The sequence below is a fragment of the Protopterus annectens genome, chromosome 13.part0, assembly GCF_019279795.1.
Source record: "Protopterus annectens isolate FY-2018-M chromosome 13.part0, PAN1.0, whole genome shotgun sequence".
In the NCBI taxonomy this organism is placed as follows: domain Eukaryota; kingdom Metazoa; phylum Chordata; order Ceratodontiformes; family Protopteridae; genus Protopterus; species Protopterus annectens.
In genome coordinates, this window is record NC_056747.1 from 1,106,268 (window position 1) to 1,124,870 (window position 18,603).

General features: G+C 39.8%; 1 protein-coding gene across 1 annotated transcript in view; it reads right to left on the bottom strand.

Moving 5' to 3' along the window:
* The window catches only part of LOC122788423 (rho GTPase-activating protein SYDE1-like), an 809,025-nt gene that overhangs the window by 352,062 nt on the left and 438,360 nt on the right, over positions 1 to 18,603 (bottom strand). The gene's annotated exons all lie outside the window — the stretch shown is intronic.

The window sequence follows — 18,603 nt, forward strand, 5'->3', positions numbered from 1 at the left end:
GTTCAACAGATTAAAGAAATATTGAGAAATGCTAATTATTGCAGTTCATTATATAAAGTCAATTAATCCCAAAAAAACAGATACATACATAATCACCAAAAGGCATTTGTGTTCAAAACTCCTAGATTCATGTTATTTTAAAATAATAGTAGAAACAAACATTTCAGAAGCAATGTATATTGGACAGCATACTGCCAAAATATTTCTCATGCTGATAAAATCTGGACAACAAGAATGCACAACAAAAGTGTTTTTGGTGAGGGAAGCGCACAAGGCCTGCACCCACTTTTACAGGGGTATCCCTCAGCACTACACACACTTACCTATTAAATATGATCTGGTCAGAGTCACACTTTCACTGGGAATATGCCAAGCTTTGTTGACATCAGTTGAAAAATGGGCTCCTTCTGACAGCTGCTGTCCATAATGCAAGCTACAGGCTAAATTTAACTAGATAAAAATAGAAAGAAAATAACTAAAAGACATTACCAGTATTAACAGAATTGGTTGGGCGTCGGGCTGGCACCTCGGCATCATAAAAATCAACTGCCAATCATTAGCGGACCGGAGTTCCGCTGTGGCGACCCCTAACCGGGAAAAGCCGAAAGAAAAACAACAACATACTTTCACTTAGCTTTACAATAAAAAAATCTGCAATATGCTTATCTTCTTGTCCCAGTGCTATTAGTTGAACTCCTGTAAAAAATGAAATTGAAGAGATGGTGTCTGTGATGCTTCTTATAAAAGTATAAAGAATTAAATTCAGTGCTTAAAAACTGCGATATCTTCTTCCCAGCTTACCTCTCAACCTCTTAGTGCAAAAATTATAGAGAAAGCAAGCAATAACAGGAGTGCAAAGATTCAAGATCAGGGGCAAATTTTAAATATTGCTTTCATAAACATGGAAAGTTGCTAGAACGACAGGTTTTGCATTAGCATGTATTTTCAGAAAGATAATGAAGTCTGAAACTCAAACATCTGTCATTATTTAATGACTTCACTCCTCAGCAATTTTCCAGAAAAACACAAATTTTATGAGGAACAGTCCAAAATATGAAACAAAAATCTGGACATTCTGCAAAATTCTGGACAGCTGAGAGGTCTGCTTCCCAGATCTAAACTAAGAGCTTGAATCATGTTTTAATTGTTTTGCATCCCACTGTATTTGTGAAAACTATGTTATCCTGAAGCAAACTGCAAATATTAGTAAGTCTGACGTGGGTTTTAGAATGAGCGTTTGCCAAAAAGAGTATGAGTTGTATGTTGTTTTGCATTGTTAATGCTGGATTTTTAAGGTTCTGTGTAGAATTACAGAGTTAAGGACATGTGTCATGTTTGACTGTAGGAACTCTAGGATTCTGTCTCATTCCTCAGTTTGCAGCATCCCTTAATCATATTTTCCCAGGTCAGGTGCATCTGTCTTGTAGGTGATATCAGCAGGCCCCTGAAGAAGGGTTCCCTTTTTTGCTAGCACTCTTTGCAGAACATATAGATTAGGACTCCTATTTTAGGAATGAAAGGGTATTATCAGTTTTAGTCGTCGCCGTCGTGTCTTTCGGCTTTTCCCGGTTAGGGGTCGCCACAGCGGAACTCTGATCCGCTAATGATTGGTAGTTGATTTTTATGTGCCGAGTTACCAGCCCTGATGCGCAATCTTCAACGAAGGTATGCCCATTCACGCATGTCTCCACGCACAAGATGCTCTAGCTGAGAATCGAACCGGACAGTGTCTTACTGTAAGGCGACAACGCTATCGCAGCACCACAATATGGATTACTTTTATTGGGATTAATTTCACAATGTAACTTTGTTTTTCAGTTACTTATTTACTTTCTGTGGTTATATAGCAAGTAGTGTGTTTGCTTTTTAGTTTAGGTTCTTTTCAGTGGAGATATTTGGTCAGTTTGGCCAGATCTCTGTGTTTCTGCTGTTTAAATATATATATATATATATATATATATATATATATATATATATATATATATATATATATATATATATGTGTTCAGATGTTTATGGTACAGACTTTCAAAATGAACCGTAGCCTGGGTCCAGAGAACCCTTTCTATAAGACTGCATACCTTTTAACCTTTTACTTAAATAACATATGGTACATATAAATTCATAGGTAAGTACTAGTCTAGCTGACCTTATAGGTTCATAGGTAAGTACTAGGCTAGCTGCCCTTATAGGTTCATAGGTAAGTGCTAGGCTAGCTGCCCTTGTAGGTTCATAGGTAAGTGCCAGGCTAGCTGCCCTTATAGGTTTATAGGTAAGTGCTAGGCTAGCTGACCTTATAGGTTCAAAGGTAAGGGCTAGGCTAGCGGACCTTTTAGGTTCGTAGGTAAGTATTAGGCTAGCTGTCATTATAGGTTCATAGGTAAGTGCTAGGCTAGCTGCCCTTATAGGTTCATAGGTAAGTGCTAGGCTAGCTGACCTTTTAGGTTCGTAGGCAAGTGCTAGGCTAGCTGCCCTTATAGGTTCATAGATAAGTGCTAGGCTAGCTGACCTTATAGGTTCATAGGTAAGTGCAAGGCTAGCTGCCCTTACTAGCCATTTTAAGGTGAGAGAGTTTCCTTTTTTGTACTCAAAATAACCTATCCCATTTAATTATAGATTGGCCCTACACATCCCATGGTTGATAATTATATATTATCTGTAATAAGAATTACTGAAATCATACAAGCAAAGCAAAGCAAAACTTTATTGTCATTCAACCATACTGAGTACAGCTGAATGAAATTATGTTCCTCCAAGTTCATGCACAGTAACATAACAGCAGAACACAACTACATAACACAACAGTGAAAGAGCCAACCAAAGATCAGAAGCTATAAACACTGATGATACAGCCGCTGCTTTCACCATGCATCTTCATCAACATTATATAAACAGTCCTTTCCATCTGACCATCCTTTCATCACCAGTGACCAGCCACCTGCTGCTACCTGTAATCCCGACAATCCATAGCATCATCCAGTTCAACATACTTCCTTCCAACCCTCTCCAACCATAGTCTTTCAACCACCTCTACTTGCAGGCCTGACTGACCACACCATCACCAGAAACCACCAAGTCCTTCCTTTTTGCCGAGACCACCTATCCTCACACACCACCATCCAGACCGTCTCCTTCTCCTCTTTCATCACTGTAACCCACCGCCGCATTCAAGGAGTCCATTTCCAAAAACAAGCAAAATTCACTTTCCACATTCCGCATCAGCTTGAGCGCCATTGCAGGCCCGAACATTCCACCACTCCATGCAATTCTGTCAGAAAAACAGACACAAATTCACATTCTGACACCACCAACATTGCATTTTCATTGCAATATCCGCTCATAGACAACAAAAGTGGACTCACCAAGTTGAAAGATTCACACAACATAGCATGAAAACAAAAAGTATCTATTGGGAGCCAGAGAGGCCACTGCCATACAAGGCGCCTCCCTCTTGGCTGAAAAATGATGAAAAATCATACCATAAATAATGTGAGGGGTTCATGCATGAGAATAAAGCATTTAAGAGTTGCCTCTGTCCATTAATAGTATGGGGCAGCCCTGTGGGTAATTTTCTGTTTCCCATCCATAAATTTAAGTTGGTCTTGAATATGGACAGGGATGAACTTTGTTATATGTTGCTGGGGAGTCCAGAACAATGGTATCTTCTGTGAGACATACCTGTCCCTCCAAACTATTCTCGCTGCTGTTGCAGGAGAGGTTTACATCCCTAGACTGAGCATTTCTGATGCTGGAAAGACCACAGAAGTACCTCACCAAGAGGATCACTAGCCTCAAACAGATGCCCTGTACAGCTCGACTGAAGAAACTCCAGCTGTACTCGGTTGCATACCGCCTACTCAGTGGTGATCTCTGCCTGACATACAAGGCCATGTCCAACCCAGAATTGATGGACATGCTCCACCTAAAAAAAAACATATCCCCTTGAGCCACACGCTCTAGGGGTCTAAACATTACCACAACAATAAATAGGATGTGCTGGAGGGATAGATTCCTGTCCCAGAGACTTCCCATGCTCTGGAACAAGATTCCAGTCTGCATTAGGCAGAGCTCCTCGCTAACCCCCTTCAAGAGAAACCTTGAAAAGTGGATGGGAAACAGAAAGTTTACCCCAGGGATCAATTCAATGGCTCTGCTGGACAAAGGCACAGGGAACTAATCTAAAGGGGTGGCAAAAGCCAACACATTCCGACTAGGCTTATAAATGCCTTCGGGCAGATAGCCTAGTACCTACCTATAAACCTATGAACTATTTGGCTTGCTGATGTGCAGTAAATCCATCAGTAATGGGTTACACAATGCCTTGTATGCCAGACACAGATCACCCCTTAGCAGTCTGTAGGATGCAGAGTGTTAGACTGAGGTTTTTCACTTTAAAGTACCTGTTAGGCATAAAATAGAATAATAGGCCTAAAATATGGAGTCAGACTTGTGTTTTTCATGTATGCATTCAGTTTTAGGGAAATATATATGAGATATATGAGATGTGCAGAAGTACAGAATGTTCCTTTCTCAAGGGAAAGATGTTTGTATTTGGACTGCTAGATAAAGAATAGACCATGAGACACATGCAAGACAAGGCTTGTAAACCAAGGTTAAAGACGCGTGTAAAACATTGCAAGATTTTTGGTATTAGAATATACTTCAGACACAGTCAGGAAAAGTCAGTATGTTAGCTTTTGGACTGATAGGTTAAAGATCTTTTGCAGAACAGACACTCGAGTCTGAGTACAGCAGTCAGGTCAAATATCCACACTATTCAGGAGGAAAAGACTGTTTCAGTTGATATTATTCAGGAAAATCAGAATATATGTGCAGAAACTTTGGATATATTTATCAGCACTGTTACTGTTATCCAGCATTCCAGAATTTCTACAGACTGTTATTGTTTACATCTAATAAAGCATTATTAACTGAACTACAGTGTGTGCAGAATTTATTCTGAAAAGTTCAAAAAGACTTGGCCCATAAAGGAGAGACTGGCTCCTGTTCAGCACAAGTTTGGGTAATTAACAGATAAAGACTTTCATTCCAGTCTCATTTCAGTTGTTTCCAGTTAATTCCAGAATACTACAGTCTTATCAATTCTTACACAGAGCATAGTGACAGCGATTTGATTTGGTCCATGTAGGATATGTTATTTAAGCCTTGTATCATTTTACTAAGATATGTGTAGAATAGAACGTGTGTATGTACCTTTAATAAGCATTTCCAGATGTAGCACATTCGTATAAATACTGAGCATGTGCAGGCAGCAGTGCCATTCTGATAGAACAGCCAGAGTGTTAACATGTATGAGTGCGGTAGTCAGTCTGTTTATAAGTTGAAGCTACAAGGCCTCATTCCTGATGTGTTTGTGTGTTGAGAGAACAGCCAGAGTGTTAACATGTATGAATGTGGTAGTCAGTCTGTTTATAAGTTGAAGTTACAAAACCTCATTCCTGATGTGTTTGTGTGTTGAGAGAACAGCCAGAGCATTGACATGTACGAGTGTGGTAGTCAGTCTGTTTATAAGATGAAGTTACAAGGCCTCATTCCTGATGTGTTTGTGTGTTGAGAGAACAGCCAGAGTGTTAACATGTATGAGTGTGGTAGTCAGTCTGTTTATAAGTTTAGGTTACAAGGCCTCATTCCTGATGTGTTTGTGTGTTGAGAGAACAGCCAGAGTGTTAACATGTATGAGTGTGGTAGTCAGTCTGTTTATAAGTTGAAGTTACAAGGCCTCATTCCTGAAGTGTTTGTGTGTTGAGAGAACAGCCAGAGTGTTAAGATGTATGAGTGCAGTAGTCAGTCTATTTATAAGTTTAAGTTGCAAGGCCTCATTCCTGATGTGTTTGTGTGTTGAGAGAACAGCCAGAGTGTTAACATGTATGAGTGTGGTAGTCAGTCTGTTTATAAGTTGAAGTTACAAGGCCTCATTCCTGATGTGTTTGTGTGTTGAGAGAACAGCCAGAGTGTTAACATGTATGAGTGCGGTAGTCAGTCTGTTTATAAGTTGAAGTTACAAGGCCTCATTCCTGATGTGTTTGTGTGTTGAGAGAACAGCCAGAGTGTTAACATGTATGAGTGCGGTAGTCAGTCTGTTTATAAGTTGAAGTTATAAGGCCTCATTCCTGATGTGTTTGTGTGTTGAGAGAACAGCCAGAGTGTTAACATGTATGAGTGCGGTAGTCAGTCTGTTTATAAGTTGAAGTTACAAGGCCTCATTCGTGATGTGTTTGTGTGTTGAGAGAACAGCCAGAGTGTTAACATGTATGAATGTGGTAGTCAGTCTGTTTATAAGATGAAGTTACAAGGCCTCATTCCTAAAGTGTTTGTGTGTTGAGAGAACAGCCAGAGCGTTGACATGTACGAGTGTGGTAGTCAGTCTGTTTATAAGTTGAAGTTACAAGGCCTCATTCCTGATGTGTTTGTGTGTTGAGAGAACAGCCAAAGTGTTAACATGTATGAGTGCAGTAGTCAGTTTATAAGTTAATTTAATTTTAAGTTACAAGGCCTCATTCCTGAAGTGTTTGTGTGTTGAGACAACAGCCAGAGTATTAACATGTATGAGTGTGGTAGTCAGTCTGTTTATAAGTTGAAGTTACAAGACCTCATTCCTGAAGTGTTTGTGTGTTGAGAGAACAGCCAGAGTGTTAAGATGTAAGAGTGCAGTAGTGAGTCTGTTTATAAGTTGAAGTTACAAGGCCTCATTCCTGATGTGTTTGTGTGTTGAGAGAACAGCCAGAGTGTTAACATGTATGAGTGCAGTAGTCAGTCTGTTTATAAGTTGAAGTTACAAGGCCTCATTCCTGATGTGTTTGTGTGTTGAGAGAACAGCCAGAGTGTTAACATGTATGAATGTGGTAGTCAGTCTGTTTATAAGTTGAAGTTACAAAACCTCATTCCTGATGTGTTTGTGTGTTGAGAGAACAGCCAGAGCATTGACATGTACGAGTGTGGTAGTCAGTCTGTTTATAAGATGAAGTTACAAGGCCTCATTCCTGATGTGTTTGTGTGTTGAGAGAACAGCCAGAGTGTTAACATGTATGAGTGTGGTAGTCAGTCTGTTTATAAGTTGAAGTCACAAGGCCTCATTCCTGATGTGTTTGTGTGTTGAGAGAACAGCCAGAGCATTGACATGTACGAGTGCGGTAGTCAGTCTGTTTATAAGTTGAAGTTACAAGGCCTCATTCCTGATGTGTTTGTGTGTTGAGAGAACAGCCAGAGTGTTAACATGTATGAGTGCGGTAGTCAGTCTGTTTATAAGTTGAAGTTACAAGGCCTCATTCCTGATGTGTTTGTGTGTTGAGAGAACAGCCAGAGTGTTAACATGTATGTCAGGTAGTCAGTCTGTTTATAAGTTGAAGTTACAAGGCCTCATTCCTGATGTGTTTGTGTGTTGAGAGAACAGCCAGACTGTTAAGATGTATGAGTGTGGCAGTCAGTCTGTTTATAAGTTTATTTAAGTTTAAGTTACAAAGCCTCATTCCTGATGTGTTTGTGTGTAACAAAGCTGCTTGAACTGCACCCACAAATGCTTGTCTGTTTTATCCTGACCGGACGAGTGACAGTATCCCTGTGGGTGTTCCAGTTGTTGCATATGTCTGGACAGATATATCTGCAAGGGGGCATTATATTCAATGACTGGCCTAATGAGGGTTGAGGAAAGGGGACAATGACATCCTTAAATCTAGACACAATCCCTTTGTTTATAAGCTGAGCAAATTTCTTACAATAACAGACATATATTGTTCAAAAGTTATAAGTTCCAAAGAGAGTGCAATCACTTTTTATATTCTGCTTGCACTCACCCTAAACTTTCTATAGTTCGATTTACCCAAAATGCAGTCGAGTGACTGGAAGGCATAAATGAAAACAAATGCACATAAGACCAAGCAAATACTGACTACTTATAAAGCTGACAGAACCAAACATTAGTATGCCTGGATAGTACATTACCTCATTTTTTTGTTAGACATATATATAGCAGCAACTACTGTGTGTGTGTGTGTGTGTGTGTGTGTGTGTGTGTGTGTGTGTGTGTGTGTGTGTGTGTGTGTGTGTGTGCGTGCGTGCGTGCGTGCGTGTGTGTGTGTGTATGTGCGTGTGTGTATATAGAGAGAGAGAGAGAGAGAGAGTTATGTGTAATAATATAGTTAGCCACAAGATGGCAATGTTTCCTTGTGGACACTTGTAATATGCTTGATGTAATTTACTGTTGTTCATGCAGTGTGTTGCATGACATTAAAAAATAAACGTCCCTCCATTTAGACTGCAGTCAGGCTGTAAGCATCTATTTGCTGTACCCAGAAGAAGTTATTCTAACATTTTTCCTAAAATTTGAAGCATAGCATGTGTAGCATCTTATTAATTTGTTATGTCTATCTGATAGTTTGTGCTCAGAGAAATGATTGAGTTGTGAAAGACTTGAACTTAGTGACTTAGTGTCTGGCTTAGACAAATCTGCACCCCTATTTTCTTATTGTGCATCCTGCGCTTGATTGACAGATACTTCTAGGCCGCTGAGCAGTACACCCACTTCATATTGCTATGGAGGTCTGCCACAGAGTTTGGACTACATTTTAAAGGATTTGTCTTTTTATTCTTCTAGGCACTTTGCCTTACAGCTCCAGCAGCGGCCGAGGCCAGGTCTGTGAGGCAGGAGTGGTACCCTCCTTACCTAAGTTATTGTAATCCAGGAGTCAGTGAAACTGTCACAGAATTCTATGCTGGAGTCTGCCCACTGCTATGCAATAACAATATAACTCTCACAGAATTCCATGCTGGTACCTGCCCACTGTCCTGGAAAAACAGTACAACTGTCACAGAATGTCATGCCAGATTCTGCCCACTGCTATGCAAAAAAAAAGCAATAATAAGGTTGCTGCAGAATTCCATGTTGCAACATTCCCTCTCTCATGGAAAGCAATACAGGTGTCATGGGATTCCATGCTGTGACCTGCCTGCTGCAGTAGAAAAAAAATACACCTGTCACTGAATTTCATGCCTGGAACCTACTCATTTCCATGGAAAAACACTACAGCTATCACAGAATTCCATGCTGGAACCAGCTGACTGTCAATGGAAAACTTTACAGGTGTAACAGAACTCCATGCTGGAATCTGCCCACTACCACAAGAAAAAATAAATATATATATCTCAAAATACTGAAATGTCGAATTTCAGTATCTCGAGACAAAAATGCCAAAAGTGCAGTTGAGCGAAACTGCACTTGATCGAATTTGAAGTGTCATATTTGCAGTTGTGGTGGAGCGGTACGTGGAATTTGCTGTGTTTGTAAGGTGCGGTGTGCTGTGGGATATGGTTTGCCTGACGTTGTGTGGATATATCTGGAGATTCAGGTACGTGCTGTTTTTTTTAGAGTTTTAGGTAGGGATTTGAGTGTATGTGAGTGTGTTGGGAAGTTTTAGGTGTAGGTTAGGGTAGGTAGGTAGGTAGGTAAGAGTGTGAGTGTGTAAGTGCTGAGAGTGGTGGTGTTTGTACGTATGTGGTGTGTGTTTGTGCAAGGGAAGTATAGAGTATGTAGCGGTGGGTTTAGTATCTTTGTCTTTTTAGTGCGACCTCAGAGTTAGTATATATAAGTATCGGGGGTCCAGGTGGGCTTCCCCCCTGCTTATATCTAGGGTAGGTGCATGTATTTGTGTTTGTGTGTGTTTTGCTAGTTTGTTGTAGTGTGGGGAGGAAGGTGTATGCATGTTTGTTTGTGTGGTGGAGGGTGTATTTAAAAGTCGCGATACTGAATTTTGCACTTTTGGGGTTTCAATATTGTGAATATTCGGCTTTATAATCTCGAGATACTGAAATTTGAGATTTCAGTATGTCAAGATTATAAAGTGAATATATATATATATATATATATATATATATATATATATATATATATATATATATATGGGTCCCCTTGAGTTCATCGACACACCGAAACACCGACGCTAAGAAGACCAACTCGAGAAGACCAACGAGACAGATGATCGACAATGTGAAATCCCGACAGCCGAAACACCGACATGGGCAATGTATGAGCGTGAATCGGTAAGTGTGTGCTAGTGAGGGATTTAGCGTTAGGGAGCGGACAGGTAAGTGTGTGCTAGTGAGGGATTTAGCATTAGGGAGCGGACAGGTAAGTGTGCGATAGTGAGGGATTTAGCATTGGGGAGTGGACAGGTAAGTGTGAGATAGTGTGGGATTTAGGGTTAGGGTGCGGGAAAGGTGAGTGTGCAGTAGTGACAGACTTTAGGTGTAGTGGCAGGTTAAGTGAGTTAGGGTTAGGGTGCGGGTAGGGTAAGTGTGCGATAGTGATGGAATGTAGGTTTACTGGCGGGTTAAGTGAGTTAGGGTTAGGGTGCGGGTAGGGTAAGTATGCGGTAGTGTCGGACCTTAGGGTTAGGGTTTGGGTTAGGGTTAGTGCATGTATAGTTGTGTGTTATGTGTAGTTTACGTTTTGTTTGTCGGTGTTTTGGGTGTCGGTGTTATGGTGTTCGGTTTTGTGAGTTGTCGGTTTTGTGCGTTTTCGGTGTTTTGGTGTTGTTGTTTTGAGTGTCGGGTTTGTGGCGTGTCGGTGTTGGGATAGGGATCCATATATATATATATATATATATATATATATATATCTGTGTAACAGACTTGTATTCTGAAACTTGTTCACTTCCATGGAAAACAAACAATAATAAAGTACTAAACGCTTAGTAACAAAGCTAAAAAAAAATAAATACTGATTATCAAAAGATACTACAACATAAAATTTCAACCAGACTAGAAAAAATCAGATTACAGTCTTACTCACTTATATATGCATAAGTTCAAATGTATTTATTTTTTTTTAATTTGTTGACTGGGAAAGTCAAACTAGGACAGAGCCTATTTTCAGTGGAGGCCTGGGGAGAAATGCTCCAGTCGCATATCTTTGGAATGTGGGAGGAAACCCATATGAACGCGGGGAGGACATGCAGACGCTGTCCAGAAGGCACCCCAGCCGAGAATCGAACCAAAGAACCTTTTGCTGTGAGGAAACAGCATTAACCGCTATACCACTGCACCAACCAGATCACATCAATTGTAATTTTCATCCTGAGCGTACAAGGAAATTTACTGGTATTGAAGATATTTTATTTTAAAACCTACTATGAGAAATTAAACAGCTCAAATGAGACTTTGAAGATCACAAGGGAGTAGAATCTTTCTTATTTAAGGATACTTCTAAGAAAAAAAATAAAAAATAAACAAAATATTCACTGTGATGGGAATTAAATGCCAAGTTTTAAATAAAATGCAAGGAAAATAATGCTTCAGGGAATGATGCTCTGAAACCAGAGTTATATATGTTTTTTATCCCCTTTGTTAAAAGCCTCTATGGAAATCAAAGATACCTTGTGTTGTCCACCTTCTTGGAAATATGCTCTGATATCACCTGTGCTGAAACAAGACAAGAACCCGTCTGGCTGCTTTTCCTTTAGGCCTGTTTCATTGTTAAACAAAGATTGTAAATAACTTATATCAGTGCTGCCAAGCAGACAAAAATCCTCCTATCGCATCAGATTGAAGGTGACCAAACAGATTTTATTTTATACAGACAGATACAAGATAATATTAAACATATAATCACTCTCACTGATTTTGCTTCTTCCAATAAAAAGAATTATCTAAAACTATTCTAGACTTAGAGCCTTTGACTCAATTTTATGGCTGTACCTTATTAAAGTTTTGAAAATTTATAAATTCTGTAGTGAATTTATTTCACTTATTAATCATATGTAGTTTGGTTCTTTTTCATCTGTCAAACTAGGATCTCTTTCCCCTCCCTTATTGTAACTATTCTCTAATTATATTAAAATCAATAAAGATATAATAGGTTTAGGTATCGGAGAACAATATTAATCTAAACTCCAACTATTTGTGGGTGGTATCCTTCTCACTATTGTTGATTTGGAATCATCTTTATCAAGTATTAAAAGTGCTTTAAATTATTTTGAAAGTGTTTCTGGACTAAAATTCAACCAATAAAAAAACAAATACTTTATAAAAATAAAGATTTCAAAAGTCTGAATAACTCTTATGGTGACTTTAACTGGGGTAATAAATTATATATTTAGCAGTCTGTCTTACAAACATTTAAATGGAATTGTAGTTTTAATTGTAATAAGATTCTGGAAGATATTAGCCCGTTATTTGACAAAAGGAATACATTATTTTGAAATTAATGGTTTACTAAAGGAACAGAAATGATAAGAATAAATGTCTACTGTCTTGACTACTGTGTACATAACTGATTGTAAACATTTCTTTTTCTGTTACAGTTGTCTGCATCATACAATTAATTAGTTTTGTACCAAATCTGTTACTAACTCCATATAACTTCTACAACTGCTTTACTTGGATGCACATTCCATAGCCTTTGCTCACAAAGGCTGTTTTCCAGATTCTCACATACTGTTGATATTTATATGACCTATGGTTGTTTTACTTTATCCGCTTTCACACATGGATGTAATTTATGCCAAATCTTCACAAGATATCATCTTTAGAGTCTATAATTCTCAATGTTTGTCTCCTGTGAAACAGCTAGACATTATCTATCATTTGCTTTTTGCATATTCAACAAACTGTATATAAGATTTGTCACTGAAATGGACAGTTGACACCTTGATGAATCCAGCAATGCCCCTCAGTTGCTTTGCCTTGGATATGACCATATGACAATTGACCATTTCATTTTCATCACTGTTGTGAATGTTGACTTATATTTATGGACTTTTTTCTTCTTGTGATTACATCACAATGTTAAAATACTATTTGACACAATGTGTTGACATTCTCATGTGAGATTAGCAGTGGGTCTGCATTTGGGCCCCTGGGGTTTATATATCAATGGAATCATCTAGTCACCTAAGAGAGTCTTAAATGCTTTAACTAAGACGCTTCCCAAATGGAAAGAGGTAAATGGCTCCACAAACTTGCAGCTCTATCATTGTAAGATCTTACTGTTATAAAGATTGATAAATCGTTTGATGTTAATCAGTAAAGAATGGTTGTATGTCTGAAAGACTGGTTAGATAAATTAATGCATACAGTTACTGTCAAGAGATCATCTTGCAGACATTTGTAGGTCATAATAAAATCACCCCGGAGTACACAGGGTATAATTTCAGGCTCTCTAAATGTTGTGAAAACGAAAGCAAAAACACATTTTCAATTTTCTTTGCATATTACCTCTGGACTGATTCCATGCAAACATTTAAGTCAAGTTCACAGGAAACAGCAGAATGAATCCAAATCCCAAACAACGAACAGAGCAGGCTTTAGCACCGGTTTCACCAATAGCTTGTTTTTAGTACCGGCTTTACCAATTCATTTTCAAATTTAATTCAAGTTACATTCTATATACAAAAACCATCACAATACTTAGTGTGAGGTTGTAGCAATGCCCTGTGTAATGGAATCATAAAATATGGATTTTTAGGTGCAACAAAACATAATGTATCTCCAATAATGCAAAAGCATATTCTAGAAATTAAATGCAATTCTTAGATTTACAGATACCTACTAGGCTATTGATCTGTGTGAATCTTAAGAAGCCTAGCCTAACATTCCCACAATCATTTTTAGTCTTATATTCTGCATACAAATAACCCAGAGGTCAACAGACCAAGGATATGTTGGGGCATTTATTTGTTGTTCCTATCCATGAGAGACATGGGTGCTAAACCGGGGATGAAGTTGCATTTTCCTATCTATTCATCTAATGAATAGAGTATGGGAAGCATGTTGCTTTATGTGGAGTGGAAGACAGTTCCATAGAAGGGGTAATAGGTTCATAGGTCCATAGGCAAGTACTAGGCTAGCTGTCATTGCAGGCCATTTTAAGCCCCACCAATTGTCCTTTTTGTACTTGAATTAACCTATATCCCATTTTGCTTACCATCCCAAGGTCAATAATTATATATTACCCCTAATATGAATATTTGGGGTCATGCCACAGATAATTTAAGGGGACCCATGCATGGGCTATAGCATTTAGGAGCTGCTTGTGCTCACAGTAGTACAGGGGCAGTCCTGGGGTAAATGTTCTCTTCCCATACATAGATCTAGGTTGTTCATATGGACAGGGATGAACTTTGTTTTATGTGGGTGGAGAGTCTGTTCCAGAGCTGTGTCCCTCCAAGCTGTTCTACTGATGCTGCAAAAGAGGTTTAGTTCCCCAGATGAAGTATGGAATGCCATCTGATAGGTTGATATGCAGTAAATCCATCAGTGTTGAGTCGGAGGATGTCTTTCATGCCAGACACATATCACCTTTTAGGTTAATAGGTTCATAGGTAGGTACTAGGCTATCGGCCCAAGGGCTTACGTAAGCCTAGCCAACAAGGTTCCCTGGCTTACACCACCCAAGAAAGTTATTTTCCTGTGGCCCTGTTGAGCAGAGACACAGAAGTGATCCCGGGGTGTATTTCCTATTTCCCATACACTCATCAAGATTTTTCTTGAAGAGTGCTAATGAAGAAATTTGATTGACATACATGGGTAGCCTGTTCCAGAGTATGGGAAGTCTCTGGGACAGGAATCTATACCTCCAGCATCTCCTGTTTATTGTGGTGACAAGGTTTAGGTTCCTAGAGCATGTAGCTTGGAGGGATTGGGATTTCTTTAGGTGTAGCATGTCCAACAGCTCTGGGTTTGACATAGCTTTATATGTTAGGCAGAGATCACCTCGAAGTAGGCGATATGCTACGGAGTAAAGCTGGCATTTTTTGAGGTGGTCATTTAGGGTATTTGTTTGAGGCCAGTAATCCTCTTTGTGAGGTACTTCTGTGGCCTTTCCAGCTGCTGCAGATGTCTTGTCAGGCACATTCCCAAAGGGGCGTTGTACTCTATAATGGGTCTAATGAGTGTCAAGTAGAGGGGAACAATGACCTCTTTTTTCCTGGATGAGAACCCTTTTATGATGAGGTGTGCCACGTAGAAGGACTTCCTGACTTCTGTGGCAATGTGACTATCAAAGGAGAGACTACTGTCCACCTGGGTCCCAAGATCTCTTATCACACATTCGGTGTTAAGTAGATTGCTGCCTATCACAGAACCTCCCCACTTAACTTTAATATCACTTCAAATAATGGAAGTATAATATCTCCTGAGCCAACCACCAAACTACTCGGAGTACTAATAGATAATAACTTGTCTTTTGAACCTCACATTAATAACACCATAAAAACAGTAAATAAGAAACAAGGTTCCCTCTACAGAATCAAACCCTTTCTAACTCCTCTAGCCAGGGTCACCATTTCTCACCCACCATATCTCTACCTTGCTCTATGCCTCCCCTATCTATACCAAAATATGCAGAAGTAATCTGAGTAAACTGTCATCCTCCTACAACACTATTGCCAGATTTGCAGCTGGGTCCTCCTATAGAACTCATCACTGTATCAACCTGAATCAACTTGGATGGTTAGAGTTGCCAAATCTAATATTTTCAATCAAATAATAGTAGCCCATAAGATCCTGTATCTACCTCAAAATACATCCATACTTACATCCATAGTCATCCCCTATAACAATCTCAAAACCTTACGCTCATCTAATAAACTACTTGTACAAATATCTAAATCCAACAATTCAGCTGGTGACACCCTGTTCTCTAATACAGTAGGTAAAACCTGGAACAGCCTCCCAAGTCAACTAACCTCACTATCCTCAGTTAACCTATTTAAAAGCAAGCTCAAACCCTACCTCAAATCACACTGGCTATGCCCCTGTGATAACCCAGACTAACCCCCATATACCCCTTTTCTAGACTTCCTTGATCCCTAGCCCCTTATGAACATGATCTTGTGTTTACTCGCTGATAATACTGTGCTTGACCATTCTGAGGATTTTTCCTCATGTAAATTATGTATATACAATTGAATGACTAACCGTTTTCATATAAGACCATAACTCTTGTGAGACTGAACACTAATTGTATCCTTGTATTTTGCTTTTGTATACTCTGTCCACTTAACACTAGTGTTTTTCTTTTGATATTTTGTGTGATTTTAGTATCTATAGTATCTCTTAGATATAATTTCCATTATTAATTCAAACTACTGTTGTATCTAGGTTAATTTTACATCAGGTTTTTCCCTATTGGAATAAAGAATATAAAATCCTAGATATGCAATATGTTATAAAGTTTTGTAATGTACCGATTTCTATTGTAAATATCATTGTCTTGTCCTATTTGGTTGTTGTTTGCAGAGCTTTGCTCCCTGGGCCTCCACTGAAAATGGACATATATCCAGCTAGACTAGACCAGTCAACAAATGTAAAATAAATAAAAAAATGTGGTAGTTCATGGGTGCAGAGTTTTTACCAAAGGGGATGACACTGCACTTTTTGGCATTGAACTTGAGGCCATGGCTCTGACACCAGGCATCTGTCTCAGCGAGGCCCTTCTGTAGGATGTCCACATCATTTGAGGACTTGACTATGGCTCCTAGTTTGCAGTCATCTGCGAACTTCATTAGCCAGAGGCTTTCTGTGTTAGCCTGTACTTCAGAGAAGTAGATACCAAACAAGAGAGGTCCCAGGACAGAGCCCTGTAGTACTCCACTTGTGACTGCTTTGAGGTCAGATTTGGAGTCTGCAACTTTATACCTAGTTTAGTGAGCTTAACTATAATTCCAGAATGGGGGATGGTGTCAAAAGCCTTGGCGAGGTAAAGATAGGCTGTGTGAACCACCTTACCCTCATCTACAGCTTTAGTGACTGCCTCAAAGAAGTCGATCAGATTCAGGAGGCATGATCTGCCTTTCACAAACCCAAACTAGGTGGGATCCAGAGTTTGGAGGTTACCAATGTCTTTGTTTATGAGTTCCATGATGATACATTCCATGGCCTTGCAGACCAGGCTCGTCAGGCTAATAGGTCGATAGTTCCCGGGATCAGTGGTGACTCCCCCTTTGTGGAGTGGGATAACTGTTGCTGTGCGCCATTCAGTGGGCACAAAGCCTGATGCGAGGTTATTATTGAACATGGTGCTTAAGTGGGGAGCCAGTTCGTTCTGAAGTTCATGTAAAACGCAGCCTGGAATGTTGTCCGGTCCCATGAATGCTGTGTTTTTGGCTTTAGAGGGTGCAGCTTTTACTTGCGTATTTGTGATTACAGGGACTCTGCATTCTTCCTGTATAGATATGGGCCATTTAGGGGGTGGGGGGTAAAGTTAGCTCTGAACCTATCTGCCAGGATGTTGGCAATATCAGTTGGGTCTGTATATTTAGTGCCATTGTGCTGTAACTCAGAGCAGATCTGGGTGTTGCCATTGAGATTCCTGACATAGCTATAGAATGCTTTGTGGTTGTTCTTAGAATGAGTGGTGATTTTGTTTTCGTAGCTAGCTTTGGAGGATCTTATAAGGGATCTCAGCTTCTCACTGAGGCTGACCAGGGAGCTCCTCCACTCATGGGATTTTACTCGCTTTTGCAACAGTTTCTTCCTTCTGTTGTACAGTTTGTTTATGGCAGGGGACCACCAGATTGGCTTCCTTTTTTGGAGGATAGCGTCTTGGTTCTGTTTGGGATAGCACGATCCATGCACTCGTGTAAGTGCTTATAGAGTGCATTTATGTAGGATTCAGCAGTTGTAACTGCATGGGTATCATGAAGTTCACCACTTCTGTCTTAAGAAGCATGAAGTTGGCTTTGGAGAAATTTTTTACCATGGTTTCCTTAATGGAGGGTGGGGGCAGGATGTGGATATCAAGGGTGATTAGCTTATGGTTGGATCTGACCAACGAGGAGTTGACTTCAGGTGTGGAACACCGGTCACTCATGTTGGTAATGACTAGGTCTAGGATATTGTTGCCCCTGGTGGGGGTGTGGATAAGTTGATCCAGGGCATTGGGGGTTATGAATTCCAGAAAGCTTTGAGCTAAGGAGTTGGTACATGAGTAGTTTTCCCAGTTAATGGTGGGGTAGTTGAAGTCGCCCATTATTAGGGTGTTTGGTTGAACCCTAATATTTTCCAGTACATCAAGAAAAGAGGAGTGGGAATCCTGGGGCATGGTGGGGGATCTGTAGCAAGCTACAATTTGGATTGCAGTTTTGCCCAGAGTTAGTTGCACTTGGATAGCCTCGGATGCATTATGCTGAGCAACTAGCCTGGAGGTGTGGATATCCTTAATGAATATGGACATACCTCCACCTTTGGTGTTTCGGTCCAGGTTACATGGCTGAAAAGTGTGGTATGAGTTATAGCCTGGTAGTGCAGGGGTGCTCTCTGAAGCCTTGAACCAGGTCACAGTCACTGCATAGATATCGATGTTCTCCATTTTAAGGAGTGCCTCGAGTGAGTGCATTTTGAGATTTAGACTTCTAAATGGGACGTTGTATTCAATAATCAGCCTGATGGCAGCCAAGTGCAGTGGAATGATTACATCCCTATACCTTAATGCCATACATTTAGATATAAGCTGTGCAGTGAAAAAGGACTTCTTTACAACAGTGGATACGTGGTGATCAGCAGTCTGTAGGATATCGAGTATAGTGATAGGGCTTTGAGTCGGTTCATGTAAGACATGCAGTTCTCTGTGATATATGTACCTATCCCTCC